This window comes from Bidens hawaiensis, unplaced genomic scaffold (assembly GCF_021521415.1).
Source record: "Bidens hawaiensis isolate Kalapana, Puna unplaced genomic scaffold, B.hawaiensis_p1.1 tig00002307_1, whole genome shotgun sequence".
Classification (NCBI taxonomy): domain Eukaryota; kingdom Viridiplantae; phylum Streptophyta; class Magnoliopsida; order Asterales; family Asteraceae; genus Bidens; species Bidens hawaiensis.
The window spans coordinates 3,533,064-3,539,773 of record NW_027491124.1 but is presented as its reverse complement, the minus strand read 5'-3'; the positions used below and the strand labels follow the sequence as shown (position 1 = coordinate 3,539,773).

General features: G+C 42.5%; 1 pseudogene across 1 annotated transcript; it reads left to right on the top strand.

Moving 5' to 3' along the window:
* Positions 1 to 4,477: 4,477 nt before the first annotated feature.
* On the top strand, positions 4,478 to 6,468 carry LOC143617366 (adenine/guanine permease AZG1 pseudogene; annotated as a pseudogene). The gene is made up of 3 exons (XR_013150819.1): positions 4,478 to 5,264; positions 5,349 to 5,728; positions 5,928 to 6,468. The product of XR_013150819.1 is annotated as an adenine/guanine permease AZG1 pseudogene (transcript).
* The last annotated feature ends 242 nt before the right edge of the window (positions 6,469 to 6,710 follow it).

Genomic DNA, 6,710 nt, shown 5'->3' with positions numbered 1-6,710 from the left:
TTTAATGGTGAGTTTGTTCAACTCGCGGTAATCAATACACATGCGAAACGATCCATCTTTCTTTTTAACGAACAACACCGGAGCACCCCAGGGCGAAGAGCTAGGGCGAATGAATCCTTTAGCAGTCAACTCTTGGAGTTGGCTGGCCAATTCTTGCATCTCAGCGGGTGCAAGACGGTAAGGAGATTTAGCAACGGGGGAAGCACCAGGGACAAGATCAACACGAAACTCGACTTCACGAGCGGGAGGGATACCAGGAAGATCATCAGGAAAAACTTCAGGAAAATCACGCACAACAGGGATATCGCGAAGCTTCTTTCCTTCATCGGGTTTAACCACATGGGCTAGAAATGCAATACACTTCTTCCGCATGAGTCTTTGGGCTTCGGCGCAAGACATAAGTTTAAGACCACTGGAGGGTTTTTCGCCGTAAATATGAAGATCACCATTTTCTCGAGGTATGCGAATCAATTTCTTGGCGCAAATAACTTCGGCGCGATTCTTCGAGAGCCAGTCCATACCAATGATAACATCAAAGCTTCCAAGAGGCATAGGGATGAGGTCGATCAGAAAATCGTTTTCGTTAAGGTTAAGCGTGCAATCTTTAATTACCGAGTTTATTAAAACAGTTTCGCCATTAGCCAATTCAACTGAAAAATCTTCTTTTAAGTCATCGCGCGGTCGCGCAAGCTTCTGCTCGAAGGCGCGAGAGATAAAACTTCGATCGGCGCCAGTATCAAAAAGCATAGATGCATAAAATCCGTTAAGCAAAAATGTACCATTAACTACGTCGTTATTCGCTTGCGCTTGGTGCGCGGTTATGTTAAAAGCTCGGCCACGCGTCACTTGGTTCGAAATTTGGTTCACCGGATTCGCTTGAGTAATCTGAACTTGTAGCCTTGGGCACGCGTTCCGGAAATGACTTGGATCACCGCAGTTAAAGCACGATCTGGGTCGTGGGTTTTGGTAAGTTGGCTGTGGGTTCTGCGGGTAAGCTGGTGGTGTTGGCGCAATCGGATTGGAGGGAGGGGTTCTACAGTACTCGACGGAGTGACCTACGCGGCCACATCGGTTACATTGTCGACACGGGACTTGAGGTGGGTGATGAAGTCTACAGGTTGGGCAAAAGGGTTGGTTTCCTGTGTAAGGTTTCTTAGTTGGCGGGGCAGGGAGTGCGGGATTGGTTAAGGCATAGTTGTGGACTGCAGGAGGTGCTGGGTAGGTTGACAGTGGGTTAGGCGCGTAAACTGGGGGTTGGTAAACGGGTTGCTGGACAATGGGCGGGTTGGTAAGCGCATAGGCTTGTCTGCGCCTACGTTTCTGGTTATGGTTTGAGGGTTCTGGTTTGGTTTCTGTTGGTTCAGGGACAGTCTTGGTGGGTTTGGTCTTCTCAGTTCCCCGCAGGAACAGGGTTCCTGCTCTGACATGGTTGTCGCTGAGCACAGCGGCCAATTCGATGGCGTCAGAGAGGGTAACTGGGTTTCTGGCCCATACAGAATCTTGAATTTCCATGGGGAGACCCCCAAGGAATTTCTCGATGGCTCGGCGGGAAGGGGTAACAAGGTGAGGGACCAGTAAGCTTAGCTCGTGGAAGCGCGTCGCGTACTCGCGCGCTTCACCGCTGTATTGCTTCAAGTTCCAGAATTCTTCCTCCAGGCGCTTAACTTCGTTGGGAGGGCAGAATTCTCGCGTAAGAATTTCCTTGAATTCCTCCCATGTCATGCTAGAAGCAGCCTCTGCGCCACGCGCATGAGCTACTCCATTCCACCATGTAAGCGCTCTGGATTCCAGGACACTGGAAGCATATAGGGTTCATCTGTCTGAGGGGCATTGGGTGTGGAGGAAAGTGTTTTCAATCTTCTCAAGCCATTGGAGCATCACGGTGGCTCCTTCAAGACCTGTGAACTTCGGAGGGTTACCCGCATTAAAGGACTTAATGTTATAACTGGAGGTATTAGCATTGTTTTGGCTCAAAGCTTGGGCTATTGCGGCGGCCATTTCCTGGGAACGTTGCTGTCTACGCATGCGCGAGGCTTCTCTTCTCTGAAATCGGCGAGATAGCGGAGGCATTCTATAAAAATTTTAATTTTAGTTAATATCTTGGTTTTAGCGCAAAGTTTAATCTTATAAAGCTTGGTTTCACGGAGTTAGATACTATCAAAAGTTAAAGTAAAATAAATGATCCTAAATGCAGACTTAATAAAGGTAACAAATTCGAATCAAGAACCGACAATTCACGTATCACCGTGACTTTCCGAGTTCTCAATTTAAAATAGCTAGTAAACGAGTATTGGAGATTGACGATTCATGTATCACCATGACTTTCCAATCTTCAATATAAAATATACAAGAAAATGAGTATTGGAGGTTGACAATTCATGTACCACCATGACTTTTCAAGTCTCCAACCTCAGAACATAATCGTAAATGGAAATTGAAAATCAACTATTCATGTATCACCATGACTTTTCGGATCTTCAATCCCAACAAACGAATATGTAAGTAAAATCAATAAAAATCGAAATTCAACAAAAGTCGAAATATCGCGGAATAAAATCATATACTGCGCAAGCGCGAGCATATTCATAAATAACGAGTAATTAACAATAAGCGCGCAAACATGAGATTTCTCTCATGCGCGAGAAGGGACTCTTAGGTATTCTAGGCCGTTACGTCTAACCACCTATCCTAAAGTCAACGAGCTCTGATACCAATCTGTAACACCCCGACCAAAGGCGGATTATACATCGGGGCGCCACATATTGCTTCATTACTCGCGACACTATTGGTGTCAATATTTATTAATACACATTTTATCGCGCACGCGCAGCGGGGAAAATAAAGAACATAAATCAAACATAAATCAATATATTATAAATTATAACATTCAAACAACATTAACTTGTCTTGGTACATTTAATTCTAGGTCCAAAAGTAAAAACGTCCTACGTGTCCACAAGCTCCAAAACAGCTACTGCAAACCTGAACATGTGTTAAAATAAACGTCAAACACTTGCGTGTTGGTGAGAAATCAAGTTTAATAGATAATCATAGATAATCACAGTAAATCTGCGCGCAACACGTGTATGTCTAGAGTTTAACAAGGGTGTAATCAGATTGTGATCAAGCCTAAGATAGTTCATAGATCATAGTTCAATCCATGCTCCCAATTGAGCATAAAAACGAGAAAACATCTGTGCAAGTGTAAACAAAGAAAACCGTAAACGATAGGTCTCCCGTGTTCAACTAATGGTACCAACGGAACTGCGGAATAGGCCGAACAAAGCGGTTAATGATACACACATACAAATAAACAGCCAAGTAAACGTCCTCAACACATGGGATACTGCGCGACTAAAGTTCATAAACAAGTTTAAGACTCTAAGTTTGTATGAACACATGAACATCCCAAAACATTAAAAGCAAAAAGGGATTAGGTACGAGATTACTCACATGATAAACGATGCGGTGATAGATAAAGCAAGAACCAACTTTAAACAAGCACAAGTTAACCTATAAATAAGATTATTGTTTTAATGATTTGTTTTAAGTCTTGATTATAAGTTAGCATAATTAATAAGTAAATTATAATATATATATTACCGGAAAAGCAGGAAGAACAAGGAGGAAGACGGAGGCAGAGAGGAAGACGGCAGAGAGAGCAAGGAGCAAGAGAACAGGAGAGATTAAGTGTTTTGTGTGTGATGTGTTAGGAAAAAAAAATAATACTATTATTTATAGAGAAACCCTAGAAAAGGGGAAAAGATCTCAAAAAGCAAAAGATATCAAAAAGCATAAGAATCCAAAAGCAAAAGATATCAAAAGATATGGCAGCTGCAGGGGGCAAGATAAAGCTGACAGGGAACAGTAACAGGCATGGGCGGTTCAGATAAAGGTACTGGTCAAGCATGGCAAAAGCAGATCTCAAAAGATAATGTCAGTCACTTTTTCTACCAACCAATGGGGGTTGGTACGCATGCTGCGCCGAAAGTAACTATTCAGACAAAGCAGATTAGGTCAACAGCACGGAAGATAAGACAACACAAAAGCATACAGGCTGGAATAAACAGTGATACAAGGGTTAAGCGCGGGAAGGCTGAGTGCGCGAGCGCGAAGGCTGGCACAACAATCCTTAGCGCACTGCGGGAAGAATCACAAATCCTTAGCGTGCTTCGTGAAGAACAAGAATTCTAAGCGCATCGCGGGAAGAACATACATTCTTAGCGCATTGCGGGAAGAACATGCATTCTTAGCGCGCTGCGAGAAGAGTTCTCTTCACGCATCGCAGGAACAAGATGTCTTCACGCAGGCTTCCATGTAAGGAGTCTGGCGCGTGGAGCTGCAGACATCCTTAGGCGGAAAGAACCAAAGGACAAGAGGGAAGAGAAGGCGGAAAGAGAGAGGGAGAAAGAGGCGGGCAGGAAATATATATTATTATTAAAAATAAAATACAAGTATAAATATTAAATAATAAAAGAGAGATCGGGTCAGAGAAACGGGTACCTGGGTCGGGTCGGATCGGGGCAGATGTCACATCAGGCGCCACTTGCTCCATCTCCGATTGCATCCCACTCTGCTCAGACCCTACCGTCACCTCCTCGAATTGCACCGGCTCTAATCTCCACCTCATTATCCCCAATTCCTCATGCAAGTTCCCGCCAATAAACCCGGGTTATTCTGCATGTATTAATAAAGTACGTAAAGACTTAATCGTTGCCACGGTTGCGTCTTCACTCATCGGGTGTGTTATTATGGGCACGTTTGCAAACTTACCTTTAGCTTTAGCACCCGGAATGGGAACGAACGCGTACTTCGCGTACACGGTCGTCGGCTTTCACGGCTCGGGCAGTATCTCATACGAAAGCGCGCTAGCCGCGGTTTTCGTAGAAGGGATGCTGTTTATTTTAATCTCAGCCGTTGGATTACGAGCAAAGCTTGCGAAATTAGTCCCTAAGCCGGTCCAGATCTCGTCCTCGGCTGGGATCGGCTTATTTTTAGCTTTCATCGGCTTGCAGAATAATGAAGGCATCGGCTTGATCGGCTACAGCTCCTCCACGCTTGTCCCGAATCCTCACGCGTGTCACTCGCTCCGGTTATTGCTTTCCCGAACGGCACCGTTTCGATACTCCCCAGCGGCTCGGCTTCCGCGGAGATCATGTGTGTTGGTAATAGAATGGCGAGCCCCACGTTTTGGCTCGGCGTGGTCGGCTTCGTAATTATAGCTTATTGTTTGGTTAAGAAAGTCAAAGGAGCAATGATTTACGGTATTATTATTATTATTATTATTAAAGGTAAATGATACTTTTACTTTGCTTTACACCAATAACTCTAAACTATTTATTTGTTAGGTATTGTATTTGTAACGGCGGTTTCATGGTTTCGTAACTCGCCAGTCACGGCATTTCCGAGAACTCCGGCTGGTGACTCCGGTTACACGTACTTTAAACAAATAGTCGACGTTCATAAAATTCGACCAACAGCAGGGGCGTTAAGCTTTTCCGGCATAAATAAACCCGCTTTTTGGGAAGCATTGGTTACTTTTCTCTATGTTGACATTCTAGACACTACCGGAACCCTATATTCCATGGCAAGATTTGCGGGATTCACCGATGAAAATGGCGATTTCGAAGGACAATATTACGCAATGATGTCCGATGCTACGAGTATCGTGGTAGGATCGTTACTTGGTACGTCTCCGGTGACGAGTTGTCAACTGGGATAAGAGAAGGTAAGTTAAACTCTTAAATGTGTGTTGGTGTGTGTAATTGCATGAGTCGTATTTATAAGTGTAAGTAGGGTTTTACAAGACAGTAATGAGTTATGTAACTATATATAACATTTACTTTTTTTTCTCTTTATTTATTATTATTATTATTATTTTCATATTGCTACCTCTAACATTCACTTATTACGTTGTGTCTATTAAGGTGGGAGGACAGGGATGACAGCGTTGACAGTGGCAGGGTATTTTATGGTGGCGTTTTTCTTTACACCATTGCTGGCATCAATTCCAGCATGGGCAGTTGGGCCACCACTGATATTGGTAGGGGTACCGATGATGAGATCTGTGGTGGAGATTGACTGGGAGGATATGCGACAGGCGATACCGGCGTTCGTGACATTGATATTAATGCCATTAACGTACTCGATAGCATATGGTTTGATTGGGGGTATTGGGACTTACATGGTACTTAACTTGTGGGACTGGGTTGAGGGTGTTTTGAGTAAATATAAAATTATAAAAGGGGCTAATAGTAGTGGATATGCAGTTAATGGTAGTGCAAGGGGGAATGGTGTAACTAGTGAAAGTAATGTGGTGGAAAGTAGGAAAGTGCTTGAGGTTTAGCTTTGTTAAAAAAGATTGCTTAACATATATTGATAATTTGATATTGATATCTTTGTAAATATGCACAATTTGAATATTTTTTAAATTTTATAATGGGTTAATCCTTTGGAAAACTAAAATAATTCCTTATTTTACACGAAAAAATATATATACTTTTAATCTATATAACACTCTAATATATTAAAGTTTTTAAACTTTCTAAAAAAATGAGATAATGTCATTTTTGTAAAGAAAAATGAAGTCTTTAAATTTGTATAAAATGCATGTACTTGTTAAATTAGTAAAAATTAGATTATATATTTTTTTAAGGAAATCATGGTTTCTCTGTTAATGATGTGATATAACCAAAATGCACCTATATTAT